Here is an 11,146-nt window from a genome sequence, read left to right on the forward strand (position 1 = left end):
AGTTATCTCCAAAAGACACAGAAGGCAATTGGACTGTCAAAAAGAATAATGATTTCAGTAAATTAATGTATGTTAATAAGTTATTTAATATTTATTATAAGTTTCTGATACTAAAAAGTTTCTCACTTATCAGTCACTTTTGGATACTGCTAGGGCACCAATTAATTACAGTGTTCTGAAAAAGGATAAATAAAGGTAAAATAATTATGAAAAAAATGGTAGGTGTGGGGAGAAATAACAATTACAGCAGTTTGGAGGATCTGTATTTTTAGCCCTCTTGCTTTGGTATCCATTTTCATGAAACTTGGTTACTACCTTATGTATGGGCCCCTTGTCAGTCTGACAAATGAGTGTAGATATGGACATTCCAAAGAAAAATGATCAAATATCAAAGGTGCTTCTTGTGGAGCATGAATCTCAGCCAAGAATGCAAAAATGAATTTTTTTCCTTGATCTGTAGCTCTAGTTATTGAGACAATATTATTCTGTCATCAGAACTAGATTAAATTAGGTTTTTTTGAAAATGGAAGAAAATGCTAAAATTAGAAATGTCTTAAGTTGGAAAATGAGTAATATGCAATGTGATATTATGGAAATACACATAAAATATCCTATTCCTTCTAGGTTTTGTCCACATTTGCTATAGAAAAATTGTTGACTGGATTCTTCTCCATCAATAAAATTATCTCAAACAGAAAATAACACTAGCAACTATATATATTTTATTTAATGTTCATTTTGTTAATGTTGTAATCTATTTAAATAATTAACATTTCTTCAAACATTAAACATAGTGATTAATATTCCTCTCAGTATTTTCATGCTACTTAAAATGAGCAAATCAAAACTTAGACATTCAACAAATTAAATTACCCCAATGCTTAAGCATCAATTGCAAATTTATTTAATCAAACTCTTCTAAACATTAAATAAAATCACAAATCTCATCTATCTAATGCTTCAAATACCTTAGAAAGCAGAAGAAATGACAGAAATATAGCAATAATTTCAGGACTAGTTACACTTACTCAAGCTAGTTACAGATGTGCCAATGATGTAGACTGATTGATATCTTTAAATAGTTTCCTGGGATCGTCTTTCTAGAATTGCAGAGCTTTACAAGACCTAACAGAAAAAGAATATTTCTTCAGACTAGCTGAAGTTGCAGAATCTGGTTGTCAAGCAACTGATTCTTGATAAGGACCCCGCCTCCATTGTGCCATCCAAGGTTTTAAATATAAGCCTCTATAAAAAGGCTGAGCCTCTTTATATAATTCAGTTTTTCTTCTACATCAATGAGACTTTAAATCCATGACTTTCAGGGGGCTTTTAGTTCTTGAAGCTTCATATATTTCCAAGAAATAATACTTTTTTTACTTTCACCTGGCCTGCATTATCAAGATTATTTTGCCATTATGACATAACTTTTTAGTATTAGGGGAAATTTTAGGGTTATATATATTAAATTTAATAGGGTCTTTCAGAGTTTTCTCTAAAAGTGAATGAGAGGTAATTTCATATTTGGGACATTTGGCTAACAGATCATCTTGGAACAATTATTTGTGACCACTAATATCGATGATTTGCTAAATCCTGCTTTCAACAGGGAATCTCATAGTTCCCTGAGTTTCTGTTGACTTTCTAAAACATTTTCTTCACTTTTTCATATTGGATAATTTATATTTTTATTCTGACATCCTTAGCCTGATCTTACACTTATTCAGTGAATTTTCAATTTCAAGTATGATCGTTTTAGTCATAGAATTTCCATTTAATTATTTTTTTATGGTTTCTATTTCTCTGCCTAGGTTTTCTCTCGTTGTATTAATTATGAGCATATTTTCTTTTGTGTCCTAGAGCATATTCATCACAGTTGCTTTAAAATCTTTGTCTGCGAAATCTAACCTCTGGGTCATCTCAAAGTTAGTATCTGCTGATGATCTTTTAAGTATGCAACTTATTCTATTTTATTATTTTTTAAATCCTTACTCAAGGATATGTTCATTGTTTTTAGAGAGAATGGAAGGTGGAAGAGAGAGAGAGAGAGAGAGAGAGAGAGAGAGAGAGAGAGAGGAGAAGGAGGAGGAGAGAAACATCAGTATGAGAGAGAAACATGGATTGACTGCCTCCCTTACATGCCCTGACCAGGGATCAAACCCAAAACCTTTTGGTGTATGCAATGATGCTCCTCCAAGCAACTGAGCCACTTGGCCAGGGTAATATGCAACATATTTTAAAGTTTAAAAGTTTTTCTCTTTTGTGTTTTTCTTATGTTAAATAATTTTATAATGTGTCCTGGGCATTGTGAGATAGTATATAGATTGTGGATTCTGCTATGTTAGTATAAAAAGCACTGATGTTTTGTTTTGGTATGCTGAACCCCAACTGCAGAGTCTTTCTGGCCGGTTTCACTCCAGCCTGGAGTTGGCTGTGCAAGTATAATTCAGAGGTTGGCAAGAGGTCTGGGCCATGTTTATACACAGAATTTGGTTCTCTGGCTCTCTTTTTATTTTTTTTTTTTTGAGATGTTTTCCCTCATTTTTCATTTGTAGTTCTGCTCAATCTCAGTTCTCTTGTTCTTTAAGCCAATAAGACTTGAACACAAAACACCCCCCAAAACTTTTTAAATCCCAGGTTTTGCCACATGATACAGACTGGGACCTCCCCTCAGTTTAAAAGTGATAAAAATGGGAAACTCACCCAGTGTTTTCCCTTCTCCCTTGCTTCCATTCCCTTCTAGTATCTATCTTCCTGCTTTTGTTATTCTTTAGTGTCTTCAGATAGTTCTTTTCATATTTCATCCGGAATTTATAGTTATTATATGTATGAATATTAGTTCAGTAAGAACTACCCAGCCATTGCCAGAACATATTTTTAAGATCGAGGGTTCAGTTTAATTTTCCAATTTATCACTACATATGTTGCTCTCCCTACTCTTTTTTACAATATGAAGTCTCATTGGCCATTAAAACATTTTACTGCTTTATTAAAAATGATTACAAGGGAAAGATTTCCTCTAAAAAAAGGAGTACTAAAAAAGTTAGTGAAGTCTTGTCTGAGTGTAATCCTGTATTATTTTGCAAGAGGTTCAAGTGGAATGATCTGTGTAAATTCTGACTCTGCCTGATAACAACTGTATAATTTCGGGCAACACTTTTATTTATTTATATTTTTATTGAGGTTGTAATTGAAATATAACATTATACTAGTATAATGTTAATATTACTAGTAATGTTAATATTACCCAAAGTGACCTACAGATTCAATGTAATTTAAAATCCCCATGAAATTTTTGCAGAATACAGATTAGTTCTAAAATTCAAGGGACACTGAATAGCTAAGATAATTTTGAAAAAAGAATATAATTTTGAAAAAGAAGAACATCAGAACTCACTCTTTCTGATGTCAAACTTATTACAAAGCTTCAGTATGGTACACAACAGAAAGCCCAGAATAAACCCTCATATATATGATCAAATCATTTTGAACAAAGGTACCAAGACCATTTAATGGAATCTTCTCATCTAATAGTGCTGGGAAAACCGGACATTTGCATGTAAAAGAATGAAGGTGAACCTTTACCTTCAACATGTACAACAATTAACTCAAAAATGAGCAATGCATCAAATATCTCAATGTATTAGCTAAAATTATAAAACTCTTAGAAGAAAACATAACGGAAAAGTTTCATGGCATTAGATTTGGCAGCAGTTTCTTGTATTTGACACCAAAAGTACATCCCACAAAAGAAAATAAATTGGACATCATCAAGATTTAAAACTTTTATGCATTAAAGGATACTAAAATATAGTGAAAGGGCAACTGACAGAATGGGAGAAAGTATTTGCAAGTCATATATCTGAATAGGGAATAGTATCCAGAATATATAAATCCTACATCTCAACAACAGAAAACTAAACAACCTATTAAGAAGTGGGCAAGGGACTTGCATAGACATTTCTTTAAAGAAGATATACAAATGACCAATGAGCACATGAGAAGATGTTTAAGATCACTAATCATTACAGAAATGCAAATCAAAACTACAATGAGACCAGTTCATACCTATTAGGGTGGCTGTAAGAAAAACAAAATAACAAGTGTTAGCAAGGCTGTGAAGAAATTGGAACCCTTGTGCATAGTATGTGGGAATGTAAAATGGAACAGCCACTGAAAAAAAACAATATGGTGGTTCCTCAAAAGTTAACCAAAGCCCTGGCTGGGTAGCTCAGTGGGTTAGAGCATTGTCCCTCCATGTCAAGGTTTCAGGTTGATCAGTCAAGAACAACAAATTGATGGCTGCCTCCACCTTCCTCTCTAAAACCAATTTAAAATATTAACCACAGAATTACTATATAATCGAGCAATTCCATTTTTGGGTGTAAACAAAAATAATTCAAAGCCGCGTTTTGAAGAGGTATTTGTACATCTATGCCCATAGCATTATTCACAATATCCAGGAGGTAAAAGCAACCCAAGTGTTCATTGACAGATGAATGGCTAAGCAAAATAGTATGCACATACCATGGAATATTTTTCAGCCTGAAAAAGGAAATTCTGACACATGCTACAATATGGGAGAATCTTGAGGACATTATGCTAAGTGAAATAGCCAAGTCACAAAAAAAGAAATAAGACACTGTATGATATCACTTACATATGAGGCACCTAGAGTACACATGTGCCATATAACCATGTTCAGTCTATAATGGACCACATTTTACATGATTTTCCTATAAGATTATAATGGAGCTGAATTTTCTATAAGAAATAGGAGGGTATGAGGTTGAGAACCAATTTCTTCTTTTTTCTGACTGTAGCAAAATCTGTGGGGCTTGGGAATACATTCCCTTTCTTTCATAGCACCTCTGTTTTGAGTGCACAGATCACATCCCAATCAGTCACTGAGGTGTTTCATCACGAAGGCGCTTGTCCTACCAGCACTTACATATTCAGAGAACTACAGCCCTCCCAGATCTAGCTCGGTGGTCTTCAGAGCACATTGTTGTATACTGTCTGTTGAGGACCTAAGCTCCTGTATTAAGACAGGTCCACAGGGGCTACCGTAACAAGTATAGTGCCACTGCCACTGCAGTAAAAGTTGTCTGTGGTAGCATGGGTCCAGGCTGTTCCTGTCCTTATAATAATGTAAAACATAGATAACTTTTATTTTGTCCATCAATTCAATGCCAGAGAGAGCTCTTTCTGCCAGATAAGATCGGTGGAACCAAAAAGAAATTTCCAAAGTCAAAATAATTGAGTTCTCCATGTTAAACTCCCCCTCCCTTTTTAAAAAAATGAGTACCACATAAATACCTTAATCTGACAGCTGCTCCAACATGCAGTAGCCAAAACCACATTGCCGTTTCAATCCCCTATGTTCCTTTATGTCTGCTTGATTTCTTATTTCTGCTGATCCTGGCACTCACTATTGTGCCTTACCCAACCAGTTTCTCCTCAATATTTCCAGTCTAGCTCACATCCCTGTTCATGGAGCATTGTTGACAGCTTTAGTATTCTATTTCTGATCCTGTTGGAAGGAAGCAGGGGTAGGGCTTGTGGGATTGTGTATATAAAGTAATGTACTAGGCCTGGCTGGTTTGGCTCAGTGGATTGAGCGTCGGCCTGCGAGCTAAGTGTCGCTGGTTCGATCTTCCAGTCAGGGCACATCAGAGAAGGAAAACTCTGACTCCAAAAAAACCTCCGCTGCCTTGCGGCATACCTCTTCAGGGGAAAGGCTAAGGGAGTAAACCCCGACAGAAAATCCGGAGCCGGAGTCCCTAAGGCGGTTTGACGTTGTAGTCAACACCGGCAACTCCTGCGGCGCACCTGAAGCCAAGCTGTATTGACTCCGTCTTTCCCTTGGACCCTTCAGCTGCGAAGAGAGGGGGGGTCTGCTGCATGGGCAACAGCAGACCCTCCATATCACCCTGCCCAGGCTCTGTAGCTTCAGCTTCACTGGAGAGGACACTCCAGCGTCATCGCAAGATGTCGATTCAACACGGGAGGAGACAGATACCGTGTCACTCCCGAGTCGGACTGCACAGCCATTCTCGGCGGTGCAGATAGACTCTTAAGAAGCTACACCATCGTCTCTCGAGACGGACGGCTGCCTCCTCCAACTAGTATCAGGTGTTCAGTGATTTGATATTTGTATATGTGGCAAAATGATTACCATGATAAGTCTAATTAACATCCATCACCATATATAGTTACAAATTTTTTCCTTGTGATGAGAACTTTCAAGACCTACTCTCTTAGCAACTTTAATATGTAATACAGTATTATTAACTATACTATACATTATATCCTCATGACATTTATTTTATAGCTCGGAGTTTGTATCTTTTGGGGCAAAACTTATAGCTTCTTAAAATTTTAGTTTTTATTTTTATAAAAAGAGACAGTGATTCACTGTTCTTTTTACAGCCACAAAGTTGATATTAGAATAAAATGATATGCTACATCTGAAAGTATTCTTTTCTTTTTTTTTTTTTACATTTTGAAAAATAAAACTTTATTAGATCAGTAAGCAGGTATGTCTGTTTCCTAAAAAAGGCAGTTACAAAGGATAATAGTAGGTGTGGGTTTGCTGACTTGGCTTTGAGCCTTATATGGTTGTTGCAAAAACATCAAGAAACCATTAGTTTTTTTTCTTCTTGTGATTGCTGTTTCTTCCTTGCTACATCTTCAGTTTTGAATTGATGCCTGGATTGCCAGCGGCGTCCATTATTCCAGACCCGGCCAAAAGAGGGCAGCCACCCTGCACTGGTGCTGGAGTTGTGGTCAAAGTTGGTCCCAACTCTGTTTGAGGGAAGTTTCTTCAGTTTTCTCTTTGAGAAATTCTTCATAGGAGGGTCCTATTTGTTGATTCTCAGAGCTGTTTTCCTCATCTTGGACCATCCAGGGAGGTGTGGCACCTGAGTGGATGTTACCAACTCCTGGTGTCTCCTGATGGCCAAAGAATATCAGAGGTTGTCCTGTCTCCATCCAGTCAAGCTCTTGGGCGGGTGGCATGTCTAAGCAAGAGGGCCTCTGTGACGTGAAGGCTACTTGGCTGTTCGTTCCTTTCCAGCTTCCAGTTGCTGAAGAGTCCTCTTCTGGGTTTGGCACTTCCTGAAGTGCTCTGGCTTCTCTGAGGGAAACCAACCTCTAAGACAGACTGAACCACCGCCTTCCAGCTGTGCTCCACCTCACAGATCTGAGCTGCTATCTCTTTGATCACTTCATCCTCTTTTTCCTCATAAGAATCGAAACCTTTCGCCATGGATTTCTTGAATTGTGCATCATCTTGAGGAGAGATGAGAAACTTCTCTTTCATATGAACCTCAGCCTTGTTCTCCCACCAGAATCGGTTGAGTGCTTTCTTGTGCTCTGGGCTGGCCAGGTGTTCCAGCAACCCTCCGTGCAGCACCGTCAGGTTTCCGTGACCCAGGTGCTTCCGCACCTCACAGCTGCAGCACAGGCACCAGCAGCACCTATTGTGCTCCGGCACGTAACGCTCCACTTGAACTGTAACGCTTCACTTGAACTGTGCGGATGGCCTTGCGGGCGGCCTCCACCTGGGGCAGGAGCCCATCCAAAGCCACCTTCAGCTGCCGCTGGTGCTTGCGGCTATAGACATGTCCGCGACCACAGAAGAAGGTCTGGCGGCACAGAGCACAGCACCGCGCCAGCGCCATCAGCCCCCTGAATGTATTCTTAAATGATTTAAAAATGAACAGTTTACTTCATCTGGTGTCACCAAATATTCTGAGTGTTATGAAAGCATAACTGCTTTCCCTCAAACCCTTGACTTTCCATCCTTCATATGTTGCTAGTTGAGGACTGGGATAGGGCAGGGCTCACAGGGCAGCATCAGACCAGCCTGGCGGCCAGTCTTAGGTGCTGGCAGTACTATTAGGATGACGTTCCAGAGTCTGATCCTCAATTTTACCTATATTTAAATTTAGTTTTATTAGTGTTCCAGAACTGATCAGACTGACTGAACTAACCAAACTCAGAGTCTGGTATGCACACCTGAAAACTAATTTACAAATTTGCAACAGAGACAGGAATATTTGTGTCTGATGGACAGGGTGCTCTGCACCATAGTATCAGGGTTTCTACAGAAACTTAATAATCCATAAGTTGTTTCCTGACATGGAAACAGGGCAAAGAGAAATGAATAATAATTGCAATAACAATAAAAATACCTGCCATATCTGAGTGCTTTCTATTTTTGTTAATTTTCACAACAACCTTGCAAAGAAGGTATTATCATTTCTGTTTTATAGTTGAAGAAATTGAAATAAAGAGAATTCAGATACCTTTTTGAAGATCATAAATCCTGGAAACACTGGAGTAAGATCAGATGAAAACATCTTGGCAGATAGGGAAACTTATGTCCACAGCTTCAATAGCTGCACATTTGATGGTGCTGGATCAAGACCTGCAAGTTCTTCCTCAAATGCCTTATTACATAGGCTCCCTTCTGTATCCCACTGCTTCCCTAATTATGTCCAGTGCACTTAATTTGTTGGTTACATAATGTATTCTAGTCCAGCCTCCTTGATATTATACCAAACAACTTGCTTGGTTGAACTAATGAATGACCCCAAGGCTTTTGGGTAAAAGTCACATACATTTGCTGGGGTGAGACTGAGACCCTGCTATAACGGCTGATCACATTGCTCTCCTCAAGCTTATATTCTTTACATGTTGTTCAACTTCTATTAAATGAATGCAGGACAAACTGATTTTTATTACTTAAAACTGTACCTTTCTTTACGTTCAAAATAAGCTATTGTATTTCTGATATAAACTGATAGTTTAGCTTATCTGAAGGTATCTTTCACTCCACAGTGTTGCTTTTACTCAGCTGTACCATGTTAGTGATCCAACTCACTGAGGACAGAATAAATTCCATTGACATAGTGATTCTTTTAATAATAATAACATTTTCTGAGCTGAACAAGTGCCTGTCACTGCTCTGCATGACTTTAATCCTCACAAAAATCTCTGTAAGGCAGATACTATTATCTCCATTTTCACAAATGGAGAAAATGAGGCACTGAGGTGCTAAGAAATTTGCCAAAAGGTTACACAGTTTGTAAATGGCTGAAGCTGAAATCAAACCCAGGCCTTCTGCCAACACATTGACCAGTGGTTACAGTTACTAATTGTTATGGGCTGAATTGTATCCCCTCAAAACTCATGTCTTAAAACCCTAATTTCCAATTCACCATGTTACCATATTTGGAGGAAAATTCCTAGTAGAAAGTACTAGGCCATATGTGATTGATTAGCATTTTCTGAAGTCTTTGCTGACTTTTGGCCTCTTTCAAGTGGCCAGCCCCAGGGATTCCTCAGGACCACAGTGCCTTCTGTGGTGAGCACATGCACACGGCAATGACTCTCAATGAGTGTGGACCAGCTGTCATCTCCACTACAAGATTCTGCTACTTCGGAGACAGTAAGGCAGGGTTACAGTCTGCCAGGTAGGGAATCCTGTGATGAACCCCAGTATACTTAAAAGTCGGTACATGGATGCTGTTGTGTCCTCTGGAAACTACCTCCAGGGAGCTGAGTGGCTGGCTGGGTATTTAATGTCTTGAGGAGCTATTATTTCTCACTTAAATTCTTAGTGCCCAGCTGTGTTAATATAGGTTTTATTATTATTTAGGTATGGTGAGATCAACAGAATAGGGGATGATCACCATTGTAAAGACACATGTAACTCAGTTTCCAAGAGGCAGGGGCGTGCCCATAGCAGGCAGGGAGCACAGGAAGCAGCAGGCTCAGGCAGAAGGCAGAGGGAATAAGAAGGAAACAGTGGACAAGAACCTTTATTGTGGTTTCCACAGGGAGGAACAAGCTAGGCAGGGTAAACAGGCCTAGGAGTCATTGGTTTGAATAATTTCAGTGGGCTTGCAGGCGTAGGGCCTGTTACTGGTTGTAGTACCTGGCCCTCTGGGTTAATTTGGGCACATGGAGCCCCAGCTCAGTGTGTGAGAACCTGATAGAGGAGGCAGTTGGGGTATGGGCTGGGAACTGGTCGGTTTGCATTTGAAAAGTGCTCTAGCAGGTGAATTGTTACTTTCCAGGAAATGGCTAATCCTGGGAGGGGCAATCCCTCTAGATCACAAGACCCCAGGTGTCAAAGCATCAGAATGCAGAAAATAAAAGACATGGTTAATAGACTTGCATCAAGTCAGGCTCACTGACTAGTGACAATTTGAGCATCTCTTACATGGAAACGCTAGGCTGCATTGTTGACATGAAAGGCAAGGTACCTCCTCTCATGCAGTGGAGCTGCTGGAGCACAACCTCTTGGTTTTCTCTTATTACAGATCAATCTCCAATATTTTCACAAGATGTTTTGGGGGGTATATGTGTATAAAAGAGAGATGGCAAGGAGATCATTTCCTTTTAACTTCTCAGCCCACATTTACCTGCGCAGAGAGCACTCTGTGCCCTAGGCCCTACCACAGGCAAGGCCATGGAGGTCTCCTTTGTCCCACTGTTACCAAACAAATCAGGTTTGTTCACGTGGTACCTTGGTGTAAGACCCAATATTTAGTGTTGAGAAAGACAGGTCTTTATTTACAATATTCCAGTGGGGTGGGTGTGTGTGTGAGCACTTCAGTTTGGAGCTCTGTTCTCCCAATACCCAGCACTTCCCTTGCTCCCCCAAAGGCTATTAGCTAAAACCAAGCCCCATAGCTCCCTATTCCTTATTTGTCATCTCACTCTTTCAGGATCTGGGGTACATTGTCTTCAGCCTCTGTATAATAGTCCAGAAAAGCATGTGCCGTGTTACACTGGAACATGGTGAAAAGTCCAGGAAAGGCACAAGTCCTAAGAGATTGTCTTCTCTGCATGTCTCGAATGCCAAGGGTCTAGGTAGAGTCTGGGTCTGTAAGGCCAGGTCCTTGATGGCTTTGGAGTCAGCTAGAGCAGGCACAATCAAAGCAGCAGTATGCCTGCTTTCCCACAGGCCCAGGCCGCATGGCCAAATCCTGACTACAAACTGCATAGCTGCTTCTTCTCACATGGCTGCTACATAATGCTCCTCTAACATGCTCTTGCCATTGTGCTTCTTCTCATGGCAGATGGCAGGACCCTTCTTCATCCTTTCAAATAGCATGGCCCCCTACATTCTTTC

General features: G+C 39.5%; 1 pseudogene; it reads right to left on the reverse strand.

Moving 5' to 3' along the window:
- Window positions 1–6,632: 6,632 nt before the first annotated feature.
- Window positions 6,633–7,682, reverse strand: LOC150004414 (centrosomal AT-AC splicing factor-like; annotated as a pseudogene).
- Window positions 7,683–11,146: the final 3,464 nt, after the last annotated feature.

The sequence above is a fragment of the Furipterus horrens genome, unplaced genomic scaffold, assembly GCF_987537825.1.
Source record: "Furipterus horrens unplaced genomic scaffold, mFurHor1.1.pri manual_scaffold_7, whole genome shotgun sequence".
Taxonomy (NCBI): domain Eukaryota; kingdom Metazoa; phylum Chordata; class Mammalia; order Chiroptera; family Furipteridae; genus Furipterus; species Furipterus horrens.